This window comes from Eriocheir sinensis, chromosome 2 (genome assembly GCF_024679095.1).
Source record: "Eriocheir sinensis breed Jianghai 21 chromosome 2, ASM2467909v1, whole genome shotgun sequence".
Classification (NCBI taxonomy): Eukaryota; Metazoa; Arthropoda; class Malacostraca; order Decapoda; family Varunidae; genus Eriocheir; species Eriocheir sinensis.
The window spans coordinates 6,924,024-6,938,423 of record NC_066510.1 but is presented as its reverse complement, the minus strand read 5'-3'; the positions used below and the strand labels follow the sequence as shown (position 1 = coordinate 6,938,423).

The 14,400-nt window shown below is 41.8% G+C and overlaps 1 protein-coding gene across 1 annotated transcript in view; it reads right to left on the bottom strand.

Annotated features, from left to right (window-relative positions):
* The window catches only part of LOC126998946 (grpE protein homolog 1, mitochondrial-like), a 56,286-nt gene that overhangs the window by 41,472 nt on the left and 414 nt on the right, over positions 1 to 14,400 (bottom strand). The window lies entirely within an intron of this gene.

Below are 14,400 nucleotides of genomic sequence, written 5' to 3'. Positions count from 1 at the left end.
CGACCATTGAACGGAAAAAGGAGATTATTGATAAATACGAGAAAGGAGCAAGAATCACCGATCTTGCACCTGAGTATTGTATGGCGAAATCTACAGCAGCCACCATACTGAAGAACAAGGCCATTAAGGGAGCTGATGTGGCGATGGGTGTGAAAAAACAACTTAAGCAACCTGCGGCAGTGGAAGAAATGGAAAAATTGTTGATGGTGTGGATAAACGAAAGGCAGATGGCTGGTGATTCTATGTCAGAGGGCATAATTTGTGCGAAGGCTAGGCGGCTCCATGGTGATCTTATTTGTGATACTACCTCTGACTCCAGTGAAGATTTTAAAGCTAGTAAGGAGTGGTTTGGGAATTTCAAGAAGAGAACTGGAATTCATTCTGTTGTGAGGCACGGCAAGGCCGCAAGTGCTGACAAAGTTGCCGCCGAGAAGTTTGTGCCTGAATTTAAGAAATTTGTGGATAAGGAGCGCTTAAGCCCACAACAGGTCTTTAATTGTGATGAGACAGGCCTGTTTTGGAAAAAACTACCAAACAGGACCTATATAACAAAGGAAGAGAAGTGTTTGCCAGGACACAAACCCATGAAAGACAGGCTAACCCTGCTTCTCTGTGCCAATGCAAAATTAAACCGCTGCTGGTGTACCATTCGGAAAACCCCAGGCCATCCAAGAAGAACGATGTGCAAAAGAGCAAACTCAGTGTGATGTGGAGGGCAAACAAGAAAGCCTGGACAACCAGGCAGTTCTTCACGGAGTGGTTTGTGGAGGTGTTTGCACCTGCAGTGAAGACATACCTAATAGAGAAGAATCAACCACTCACGGCCCTCCTGTTGATGGACAATGCCCCTGCACACCTTCCAGGCGTGGAAGAAGAATTGGGTAAGGGGTATAAATTCATCGAAGTGATGTTCCTCCCCCCCAACACCACGCCACTGATCCAGCCCATGGACCAGAATGTCATCGCCAGCTTTAAGAAGCTGTACACAAAAGCACTTTTTGAGAGGTGCTTTGAGGTGACTTCTGAAACAGAGCTCACTCTGAGGGAGTTTTGGAAGAGTCACTTCATTATCCTCCACTGCCTAAGGCTTATAGATAAAGCCTGGGGTCAAGTTTCTGTGAGGTCCTTGCAGTCTGCCTGGAAAAATTTGTGGCCGACCTGTGTGACAGCCATGGATTTTGAGGGATTCGAGCCTTCAGTCCAGGAGTCTGCTGTGGTGGAGGACATTGTGTCTCTGGGGAGGGCCATAGGCATTGAGGTGGACAGTGATGATGTGGAGGAGCTGGTGCAAGCACACTCTGAAGACCTCACCACTGACGAGCTGCGTCAACTTCACCAGGAACAGCTGCGGGAGGTAACTGAGGAGCTGTCTTCAGGGGAGGAGAAGGGGAACAGCAAGGAAAGAGTCTCCACTGCAGAGATCAAGAAACATTTGCAGCAGTGGACAGAGTGGGGGAACTTTTTGGAGAGGTGCCACCCTGATATTGCTGCCGTACACAGAAACATAAACCAGTTTGTAAACTTAAGGTTTTGGTAAGGTTAGAACGAATTACCTGATTTACAGGTATCGGTAGTCGAACTTTTTGATACTTGAACAGCCATTTGGAACGAATTAAGTTCGAGTATTGAGTCTCCACTGTACTCTATATGGAGACTTGTAATGAGTTTGTATTGTTTTTATATATATATATATATATATATATATATATATATATATATATATATATATATATATATATATATATATATATATATATATATATATATATATATATATATATATATATATATATATATATATATATATATATATATATATATATATATTTTACTCTATTTTCATTTGCGCATGTTCTAGTACAAGTCTTTATGAAGCCATTGATACCAAATTTATTGGGGTACGATATATCTGTGAGGGTAAAATACGTCCGGGAATGTAGAGTATCGCAGCGGCAAAAAAAGGGCTGGTTAGGCCTGAGAAATGCATGATGAGTGGAACAGAAACTTATTGGAAACTTACTGTGCACAAGAGGGTTAATGATGTTACTTATCGGCAAGGGATCATTATCACAGTACATTAGTTTCACCTTGTGTACGATAGTTTTTACCACAGCCACATCCACTTGTTGAAAGCCCGTCAACTTTAATTCTTTATTTCAGGGACTGGAGTTTCCACTGCGGATCCATGGTAACCGTCGCCTCCAAAGTTCATGATAACTCTCTCATTTTCTTGTCAAAAAAGTCTAAAAACTTATTTGCCAGCACCTCATCCAAGAAACAATCTGGAAGCTTGTTAACCTTTCTGTTTCCAGTCAAACTGTCAAGCACCTTATATAATTTACTGATGTTAGGCCCTGCTTTCACAACCTTATTCTGATAGTAGTCTCTTTTCCGTTTTATCACAAGCCGATTTTCTTTGTTTCTTGCCTCCTGGTATGCTCTTCTTGCCTCATCTGTTTTAAGCCTACGCCACAGTCTTTCTTTTTTCTTCTTCTCTCTTTTTGCCCACAGTATTTCCGCATTAAACCAAGGTGCATGATCGTTCAACACTATCTCCTTTTCAATCAAAGGATAGAGGATGTTATACTCATCTCTAGCTAAATCATTATATAGCTTAACCAGGCACGTACCACTGAGCCATGTTCACAGATTTCACAACATTTGATAGTAATTTCCTGTATCAACCTTTACATTATGGCGATCGTATATATAAGTGCGCTACCACACACCCCACCCGTACAGAGATCATATATATAATCATCACACTCTACGCTCCCTACGTTTCAAATATACTGCCAGTTTTTGACTTAGAAGAATGGTGGAGGCATCTGGCATCCGTACACACTCTCATTCATCTCAGCGCGCGCCATACCGAAGGCCACAGATCATTTTCCACTTTAGTTCGGAATACATGTCATGTCTCGTAACGCATCAAGCAGTTCCTCTGCTCCGGGCGGAAGTACAGCACGAGCGAATCAAAGTGACAGTGACTGATGACTGCTATGGTAGTAACACTGACAGAGGAGAGAGAGAGAGAGAGAGAGAGAGAAAGAGAGTGGGGTGCTACCATGCGACGCGTCACAGCCACGAGAAAATGCGCAATGTTTTCAGATGTCATAACTTTTTTATTATTATTGGGAGAGAAGTTTTATTACACCACCATATAAACTAGATGAATAAACAATTATTGCAAAGAAAAAAGACACCATTTCCACCTCTTTTAAATGTCTAAATTTTCCCCGTGCACAGCATCTAGAGAAATATATCTCCACCCGTACTCTAAGGGTTAAAGAGTTAATCAATATTTCTGGTTGAAAATTTATTTGCAGTCTGAACGTAATCTTTTTCCTCTGCACTGCTTCCCTCACGTATGAAATTTCAAAGGTTAGCAATCTAAGCACCAGTGATGTACAACATATTTCATTGACACACACCCCTTGCACTAGATCACCATCTATATCACTGAAAACCAAGTCTATAGTCTGTTCAGAGCATGAAGTCGGTTCATGGTGGAGCTGGTATCGTCGTTTACCTCTAGCCATGCTGCAAAATCAACCTTTGTACATGAATCTCTCTCTCTTATTTCCCATCCATGTGCTGTCTGAAAGTGATATTTTATATATTCTGTATATAGTAAAGGAAGCTACATAGTACAATGAGTGTCGATGTTTAGGATTATAAGAACGATTTGTATTAATTCTATATGTGGCAGCGATTTTTTCCCATGTTGCCACGTTTTGGTGGTGGTGGTGGTTGTGGTCAGCGTGTCCCCTCAGGTCCCTCCCCCGGGTCGAGAGGAAGAGAGAGATAAACAGGTGGGTTGTGGGTGGGTAGGTAGGGAGGGTGTGCTAATCTGATAATTGGCGGTCAAAGTGGCAGCGCCGAACTCATGGAAATACCAGAATCTGCCACACCTTGAACCAACTTCATGCTCTGAACAGACTATAGCACATGTCCTCCTAATGAGGTCATCTCGTTCACTTTATTAATCAGGTTGAAACTGTCCATCATCTCAATGAAGGCCATGGCAGAAGAATTTTCAGGATCATTGATCCATAGATTAAAGTCACCACAGATGAACACATTTGCACTCACCATATTCAGACTCCAAAAATGTGTGAAATTCATCGATAAAGACCTCTGCTCTTGTATCTGGAGGTCAGTACACCACAATAAAGGTACTTTTCCTTTTATCAATTTCACAGATGACTTGCACTAATTCAAAAGTATCCCACCTCGCTGATGCTTTTCTCCGAATCTTCTTAAAAGAATTAGAAAGAAAGATCCCAGCACCACCACCCCTTCTTGTCTCCGTCAGAACATGTAGAAAGGTATGAGTTACTGCCGTCATCTCACGAATCTTGGCGACATCGTAGTAATTTAGCCATGTTTCAGTTACCGCTAAAATGTCAAGATCCTTTTCTTTAATGAGATCACGGATATCTAGAGTTTTATTTCCCACAGACTGAGCATTCAGCAGACCACATTTTATCCTTATATTCGAGGAATTAGTAGCCATGATCGGTTATGTTACGAATTCTCGCAATTTCAGCCTGAGAAACTACACAACACTGGTTATTCGCCAAGTGATTAACTTCAGGCTTCTTGTAATTCACACAGTTTAGCTATATATTTCCTTTCAGTCCCGGGGCAGTCTTTCGCTTCATGTTCTCCAGCACATTTATAACATATCAACTGGGTTCTCACCATTGGCCTTGGCAGTGCATTTGGACTCAATATGACCATATCTCTGACAATAATAACATATTGCATGGTATCTGTCTCACAGTATACTTCCCCCATTCAAGTTTTATTTTGTCATGGTGCTTGTAAATTAGCTCTCTAACAGTTGGATCACATTTCAGGATGTAATGCGCTGTGCCACCGGCTGCAGGCTTACTAAAAATCTTCTCAATTTTCTCCTCAATTTGTGGAATCGAGTGTAGGAACTCATTTATGTTTAGCAGTGTCTCAATTATCTTATGCCCAGTCTCCTCTTGTGCACATTACAAATCATGATCTTTAGCCTCAGTTTTCCCTCACTTTTAGTACTGACTTTCTCCACAGATTCCAATTATTGGGCTGCCTCATTCCTCATATTCTCATCATCAAAGCTCATTATAATATTACCTCCATTAGTGAATCTTGAATCAGTAATCTGAATGCCATGTAATGCTTGGGAAACTTCACTTTTCATCTCTGTAGCCTTTTTATTTTGTTCAGAGGCTTTGACAACAAGTAAATTCTTCTTAACTTTCCTCTTGCGCTTGGTGACCTCAGACCAAATTGCACCTGCTGACTCTGCATGCTCGACCCGCTGCAACGCGTCAGCCACCTCACCCAGCTCCTCCTTCACGCTCACTGCTCGTGACTCAACTTCTTGTTTTACTTCTGATATGTCCTTAGATAATTCTTGCTTGAATTCATCCATTTTTTCCACAATCTTGGTAGCCAGAGATGCTTTATGAAGGCATGGGTTGCAATTTATTTTAGGAATATTCTCCAACTTAATTCCAGACAGATGAGCACACTTCCAATGACACCATTTAGGGCACAGACAGCATCCTATCCATTTATCGCCTGTGGGATCTGCACAAACGTAACAGAAATCCCCCAAGCTCTTGGCTCAGCCAGCCATGTCGACGCAGCACTTTCGTGAGCAAGGCGCAACACATCCGATCAGTTCAGTTACAGTAGTTTAAATACGCTCCCCCGTTAGCTGTTAGGTTATAAAGTTCGGTTGAAATAGTTTAAATATATTCGACAAGCGGTGTGGGGCGTTGAAAATTACGCAGGTATGCAATGCGGGACGGAGTGGGGTGGCGGCGGCCATTACGCTGGGTATCTAATGACACGCCCGAAACTCATCAACAGACAGGCAGCTGCTAGGTTATATTGGAATAGATTACAAGAGTATGCGTTGGGGACTTTCTTTACTTTCGAGACTAGGGAATTTTCCCTAATTTATGGATTTTTCTAGGGAAATTTTGAAAGCCAATTTTTTCAGTGATTTTGCCTCCCCCAGCCCAAAACCACGATTCCTCACAGGTTCCCAGGCTTGTCTTGGGGGTAGGGAGGGCTGGGGTGGTGGAGGGGGTGGGGCAGCAATTCTTAAGATTTACACAAAGTTCTGCTTTCACCTTGAGGGGCAAGTATTCAATTTTTAAATCATAAGAGAGGTCAAGTATCTTTCTGGAGGCACAGAGTGATTCTACACAATTAAAGAGTTTTTCTTCTTCACTGTTTTAGGAGGTTGGTTAGGCCATGGGACCATGGCCTCTATAGCCCCAGCAGTGCAGATTGCTGGTGGCTGTTGTTGTTATGATGATATGTCCCTAGAGTAGGGGCTAGATCCTCTTGAGTTGACCAAACTACAGTAAATCTGTTAGTTTGACACAGCAGCATGGTGGCCGGTAAAGATTCGTTTTAGTACCGTGCCAGTATTTCATTACCTACCTTATGAAACATCACTAGCTCTCCATATATCTTTTTCTACAAACATTCAACAATCATGGAAATGCTTTCAAAATCCAATTCAAGGACTATTTATTGTTGAAAACAGGGGATAACAATCATGAAAGCGTAGCCTCCTTTGGCGGCGGCCGTGGCGACAGCGCCACCGCCGCAAAATAGCTCGCAGAGGGTTTAGGGTGGGGGATCATATTTAAACTACTCCAACCAAACTTTACGACCTGTTAACAGGGGGGGCTTCACCCCCCTGGAACCCCCCTTCTAACCAGGGGAGGCACAGCCCCCCCTGGACCCCCCCCCCCACATGTATATGCGACTTATTTCTGTTAGGAGGTATTTCTCGCAACACCAGCTGCACCGCCGCCGCAGCCGCCACCAGAGGAGGCTGCGATTTCGTGAATATTATCCCCTATTTTCAATGATAAATAGTCCTTGAATTGGATTTTGAAAGTATTTCCATGATTGTTGAATGTTTGTAGAAAAGATATATGAAGAGCTAGTGATGTTTCATAAGGAAGGTAATGGTACTAAAACGAATCTTAACCTGGTGGCCTACTCCAGCCTCTGGGGTATGTCATTTTTGCACCCAAAAGGTGAGTTGGGATAATAATCATGCATTTGTAGCAGAAATGAATGCCACATTCTGGCAAAACATTATAAACTATCGGTGAAAATTTGAAGCATGTTTAATGACACTCTGGGCTTGCTTTGCCTGCTATCATGATTAAAATTCTAGTAATTTTCACGGATCACACGAGATGTAGTGAGTAATTTGGGTATTATTCTAGTGTTTGCCCATACTCACCCCTCGCAACCAAAATTGGCTAGAGGGCCATTGAGACAGCAGGGAATGCAGTGGTAAACATGAAATGCGTCGCAAATGCATAGTTTTTGAGTTATGGGGGGTTGAATAATACCCTAGATGTAGGGAAATTCCTTACAATTACTAAGATGTAGGGAATCAGGAATTTTTTTAACAACGTACGGAAACCAAGCAATTTCACTCACTCTCCATACCAAAGAGGGATTCGAGGGGGGCGAAGCCCCCCTGTTAGAGTATTAAGGTCATAATAAAGCATTTATACGGTAAGTAATTTACGTCATAAGAATCTTGCAACCATCATATACGAATTGCTGGAGTAGGTAGGAAGACACCTACCGAACGGGCGCAAGCCACTCCCGGTGAGGTATATATGGGAGGTGAGAAGGGAGCTGAAGCAAGGCCTTCTAAAAGGAGAAGGCCTGTGCACAGGGGGCGTGGCGTCAGCCTACGTCACGGGGGTTGGGCCATGGATAGCGGCCTGCTTGTATGGCAACTCGGGAGCTATCTGGAGAATCTGGCAGCGAGCGGGTCGCGACCGGGTCCCCAGTCGAGGATTGCTCGTGACCCGTGAGGAGAGCCTGATTTACTGCGGCATATTTTACACCATATTGCCGAGACTTTAGGATAAATCTGTGATAATAGAGACAACACAATGCCGGGGAAGTGCTCCGTGCCTCTCTGCAGAGGAAATTATAATAGTGATTCTCGTGTTAGTGTTTTCTCCTTCCCGAAGAATCCAGAGCAGCTGATCACATGGGTCCGGGCCATTCACCGCGAGGATTCTTTTATCCCCACAAACCATACCAAAGTAAGTATATCAAATGATTCGTATATGTTATATGTATCTTTCTTTGCCCGGCTACACTGTGGATTTAATCAAGCTACTTCTGTTGTAACTCACAAGACATTAGAGAAGTATTGGAATCCAATTGTTATTATCAATGTGGCGGGAAGCTGATGAAAACAATGGCTCTCCAGTATTTTTTTTATACTGGGAAGGAGGATGGCTATTTTTTTAATGGCATTACTGTTATGAATATTGTTACTAAGGTCCTGATAAAATTCAAGCATCAGCTTTCTAACAAAAAATATAAAAAACTAGCTATAAATAAAAGAACCACATTTTAATTTAGTTACCCAGCCATATGTCCCGTATACTCAATTTTCTTTAGTCATTTTTAATAGCCTTATTTAATTGTTCTATATATATATATATATATATATATATATATATATATATATATATATATATATATATATATATATATATATATATATATATATATATATATATATATATATATATATATATATATATATATATATATATATATATATATATATATATATATATATATATATATATATATATATATATATATATATATATATATATATATATATATATATATATATATATATATATATATATATATATATATATATATATATATATATATATATATATATATATATATATATATATATATATATATATATATATATATATATATATATATATATATATATATATATATATATATATATATATATATATATATATATATATATATATATATATATATATATATATACATTTTCTTACAGGTGTGTGAACTTGAGGAATCGAGACTTCATTTTTGATGGCAGAACACTTACAAAAACTGTCAATGCCAAGGCAGCTGTTATTATTATTATTGTTGTTGTTACTGTTATTATTATCTTTACTGATGTTATTATTGTTATTATTATTATTGTTATTATTATTATTATTATTATTATTATTATTATTATTATTATTATTATTACTATTATTATTATTAGTTGTAGTAGTAGTAGTAGTAGTGGTGTTATTAGTTATTTTTATAATTGTTATTCTCATTATTTTTATTGTTATTTATATCATTAGTAGTATATAGTACTATTATTATTATTAATAGCCGCACCCCTTATCTTATTATCATTAAAATTATCTGATATAGTCATGATTTTTGTTTTTATTTTATTATTGTTATTATTATTATTATTATTATTATTATTATTATTATTATTATTGATTTAATGATTATTATTATTAACATTAATAGTAATAAAATATTGGGATGCATTTTGGTCTGTTTAAATTACTGTCACTGTCATTGCCACCTTCCTTCTACCTCGTATTATCTATAATAAAAGCAGTATCACAACTCTAATATGTTTTACTATCAATGCTAATATTTTTACAATGAAGGAGGTAATCTAAGGTTAAATTAACACTGCTGGTGCTGCTCCTGGAAATAATATTCGAGAATAAGCTACAGTGGACGTGTAGCAGAACTGGATGGAGAGACCTTATTTTTTATTATTTTATGTGTGTGTGTGTGTATGTGTGTGTGTGAGAGAGAGAGAGAGAGAGAGAGAGAGAGACGGTGTGTGTGTGGAGTTGCTTGAGAGCATGTAGGGAGCCCGCCCTCCTTGCTGACGTCACGACCTTTGCGCACAGGCCTTCTCCTTTTAGAAGGCCTTGGCTGAAGCCCTCCAAAGACCCTTCCCATGTCCTCACTAACCGTTTCCCTATTGTCTCACCAACACCGGAGAGTAGTTCAGCATGCTCTCTAAAGACAGATCCTCTCTTTATCCACACCACACTACATTCACATAACATATACACCTTTTTCCAAAATTCAAAATTCAAAATGGCTCAATTAAGCAATGCCTCGGAGTCCCCGCCTGGGGGGGGGACCACAAATTCCCCCAGGGAGGACTCCCCTTCTGGCTGCCGACCCGAGAGGTGTCTTGATAACTCCTCGAACCTCTTTCTTCTCAATTTCTGCAACATTCGCGGTCTTCGCTCTAATTTTCATTCTGTGGAACATCATCTCTCCTCCTCTAAACCTCACCTTCTCTTCCTTACCGAAACACAGGTTTCTGAGGCTACTGACAGCAATCTCTACTCTGTTCCTTCCTACTATCTCTATCCTAAATTTCAATCCAAAGCTGGATGTTGCGCCTACGTGCGCAACGACATCACTTGCTCTCGTGCCCACGACCTTGACTCTTCTTAATTTTCCACCATCTGGTTAAGACTTCACTGTCATTCTATTACTAAATACATCTGTGCTGTTTATCTCTCACCTAACTCTACCAACTATGTAAAATTCTTTGACTATTTGAATTCTAAAGTGGAGCACATCTTGACCCACTCTCCCTTCGCTGAAATCTCCATCCTAGGAGATTTCAATGTTACCCCCCAGCTTTGGCTTTCATCCTCTTTCACTGACCATCCTGGTGAACAAGCCTACAACTTTGCTATCCTCAACGACCTAGAGCAGTTGGTCCAGCACCCTACACGTATTCCTGACCGTCTTGGAGATCGGCCCAACATTCTAGACCTCTTCCTTACCTCAAACCCTTCTGCTTATTCTGTCAAACTGTTCTCTCCGTTGGGCTCCTCCGATCACAATCTTATTTCTGCATCCTGTCCTATCGCTCCTGTACATCCTCTGGACCCACCGAAGGCGATGCTTCTGGCATTTGCTTCAGCTCGGTGGGACGACCTGAGGATGTACTTTCCATTCCCGTGGAATGATTATTGCTTCCAGGATAGAGACCCTCTGTGTGTGCTCAGCGCATCACAGAGGTGATTGTCTCTGGAATGGAGGCATACATTCCTCGTTCTTTCTCTACTCCTCACGCTAAAAAGCCTTGGTTTAATCACGCTTGTTCTCGTGCTGTCAATGATAGAGAGGTAGCTCACAAAAGATACCAGAGCCTTCAAACTAATGCTAATTATGAACTTTACATTTCTGCCCGAAATCGTGCCAAATCTATTCTCCGACTAACCAAAAATACTTACATTAATAGAAAATGTCAAAACCTTGATGTCTCTAACTCTTCCCGAGACTTCTGGCATCTAGCCAAAAACATCTCCTCCAACTTCACTTCTTCATCTTTCCCTCCACTCCTCAGTCCTGACGGCAACACTGCCGTCTCATCTATCTCTAAGGCTGAACTCTTCTCTCAAACTTTTTCTAAAAACTCCACTCTGGACGATTCTGGGCATATTCCTCCTACTCATCCCCCCTCTGACTCCTTTATGCCTGTTATAAAGATTCTTCAAAATGATGTTTTCTATGCCCTCTCTGGCCTCAATCCTCAGAAGGCTTATGGACCTGATGGAGTGCCTCCTATTGTCCTTAAAACTGTGCCTCCGTGCTGTCACCCTGCCTGGTCAAACTCTTTCGCCTCTGCCTGTCAACATCTACCTTTCCTTCTTGCTGGAAGTATGCCTTCACACAGCCTGTACCTAAGAAGGGTGACCGCTCCAATCCCTCAAACTACCGTCCTATTGCTTTACTTTCTTGTCTATCTAAAGCTTTTGAATCAATCCTTAACCGTAAGATTCAAAAGCACCTTTCCACTTCTGACCTTCTATCTGATCGCCAGTATGGGTTCCGCAAGGGACGTTCTACTGGTGATCTCTAACCTTCTTAACTGACTCTTGGTCATCCTCTCTTAGCCGTTTCGGTGAAACTTTTGCTATTGCGCTGGACATATCAAAAGCTTTTGATAGGGTCTGGCACAAATCTTGCTTTCTAAACTACCCTCCTACGGTTTCTATCCTTCTCTCTGTACCTTTATCTCCAGTTTCCTTTCTGACCGTTCTATTTCTGCCGTGGTAGACGGTCACTGTTCTTCCCTAAATCTATTAACAGTGGTGTCCCACAGGGTTCTGTCCTATCTCCCACTCTTTTCTGTTGTTCATTGATGATCTTCTTTCCAAAACGAACTGTCCTATCCATTCCTCGCCGATGATTCCACTCTGCATTATTCAACTGCTTTTAATAGAAGACCCACCCTTCAGGAACTTAACGACTCATGGCTGGAGGCTGCAGAACGCTTAGCCTCAGACCTTACTATTATTTCCGATTGGGGCAAGAAGAACCTGGTGTCCTTCAACGCCTCAAAAACACAGTTTCTCCACCTATCCACTCGACACAATCTTCCAAACAACTATCCCCTATTCTTTGACAACACCCAGCTATCACCTTCCTCAACACTAAACATCCTCGGTCTATCCTTAACTCAAAATCTCAACTGGAAACTTCATATCTCATCTCTTACTAAATCAGCTTCCTCGAGGCTGGGCGTTCTGTACTGTCTCCGCCAGTTCTTCTCCCCTGCACAGTTGCTGTCCATATACAGGGGCCTTGTCCGCCAACGTATGGATAATGCATCTCATGTGTGGGGGCTCCCTCACACAGCTCTTCTGGACAGAGTGGAGGCAAAGGCTCTTCGTCTCATCAGCTCTCCTCCTCATACTGATAGTCTTCTACCTCTTAAATTCCGCCGCAATGTTGCCTCTCTTTCTATCTTCTATCGATATTTCCACGCTGACTGCTCTTCTGAACTTGCTAACTGCATGCCTCCCCCCCTCCCGCGGCCCCGCTGCACTCGACTTTCTACTCATGCTCATCCCTATACTGTCCAAACCCCTTATGCAAGAGTTAACCAGCATCTTCACTCTTTCATCCCTCACGCTGGTAAACTCTGGAACAATCTTCCTTCATCTGTATTTCCTGCCTACGACTTGACCTCTTTCAAGAGGAGGGTATCAGGACACCTCTCCTCCACTGACTTATCTTTCGGCCACCTCTTTGGATTCTTTTTAGGAGCAGCGAGTAGCGGGCTTTTTTTTTATTAATGTTTACTTTTTTGTGCCCTTGAGCTGTCTCCTTTGCTGTAAAAAAAAAAAAAAAAAAAAAAAAATGTATTCACTTACTGGTAGCACGTACGAGCGCGTGAAGCAGGTTAGTGACGAAGCTTCTTCAGAGGAGGACGGGTCTGGTGAAGCCGCTGAACCATCTTGGCGTCGTCAGTAATGTAATAGCTAATGTTGAAGAAGGGGACGTAAGCACCTCTTTCAATGTCCCTCAGTTAACTGTTAGGTCGTAAAGTTCGGTTGGGGTACTTTAAGATGGGGGGTGGTCCAGGTGGGGGCGCAGCCCCCCCTTGGTTAGCAGAGGGGTCGAGGGGGTCAAAGCCCAGGTCGTAAAGTTCGGTTGGAGTAGTTTAAATATGCTCCCCCACCCAAATACCCCGACTTCACGCGGGTCCCCCAAGCACACTGCGCCCAAACACAGTTTTCTACAGACAATACCTACTTGGCTGCGCAGCCAAGTATAGTCCGTAGAAAACTAGGTAAATCTTAGGAATAGAGGCTCCTAGCGGGTGTGCGTTTAGGGCAGAGTGTGGTGGTAATTACAACATTTCTAGTACGTACGACGGGGTTTTGACAAGCGGACAGACATGCTTATGTCACAAGGGGTGTATTTTTTCGCACGGGCTCTTCCCTTTCTTCACCCCGGAGTTCACAGTCTCATTGCCCATCGACTTGGAAGAAATCGTGAGGCCAGCATGGAAAAATACACCCCTTGTGACATAAACACGCCTGTCCGCTTGTCAAAACCCCATCGTACATGCTAGAAATGTTGTAATTACCACCACACCGTGCCCTAAACGCGCACCCGCTAGGAGCCGCTATTCCTAAGATTTACCGAAAACAATAGTGTTTCCACTTAATGTTGCCAGTAACCACAGGAGTCACAATTAATAGCTTGGTGGTGGTTTGCCACAACTTTTTCACAAAATATTCACCTTGTTTTTTCACTCATACTGGAGGTGGAAGTGCACATTTTGGTCACTGGGCCGGAGAACGAGAAGCAATTGAACATTTATGCAAAAGTGGGTCTATTTATATATGCATTTGAACCAATGATTCAAAAGTCCGAATGAGCCGACATGATGGTCCGAACCAGCCACGGCAAAAGAGCCGAATCTGATCCGAATCAGCAGGAGCCGAATGAGCTAAGGTCCAAATGAGCTGCGATTCGACACTAAATTCGTCGCAAACCCTAATTTTAGTGGCGGAGGGAGGAAAAATCCCTAAATATAAGGAATTTCCCTAGATCTAGGGAATTTCTGTCCCCCCCACAAAAAAATACGCGACTGCGACGGATTTCGTGTCCCCCACCCGAAACCCCGCATTCCCACAGGTCCCTAAGCTTGTTTTGGGGGTGAGGTGGGGAGTATGGGCAAACACTAGAATTTTACCGTAATTTGTA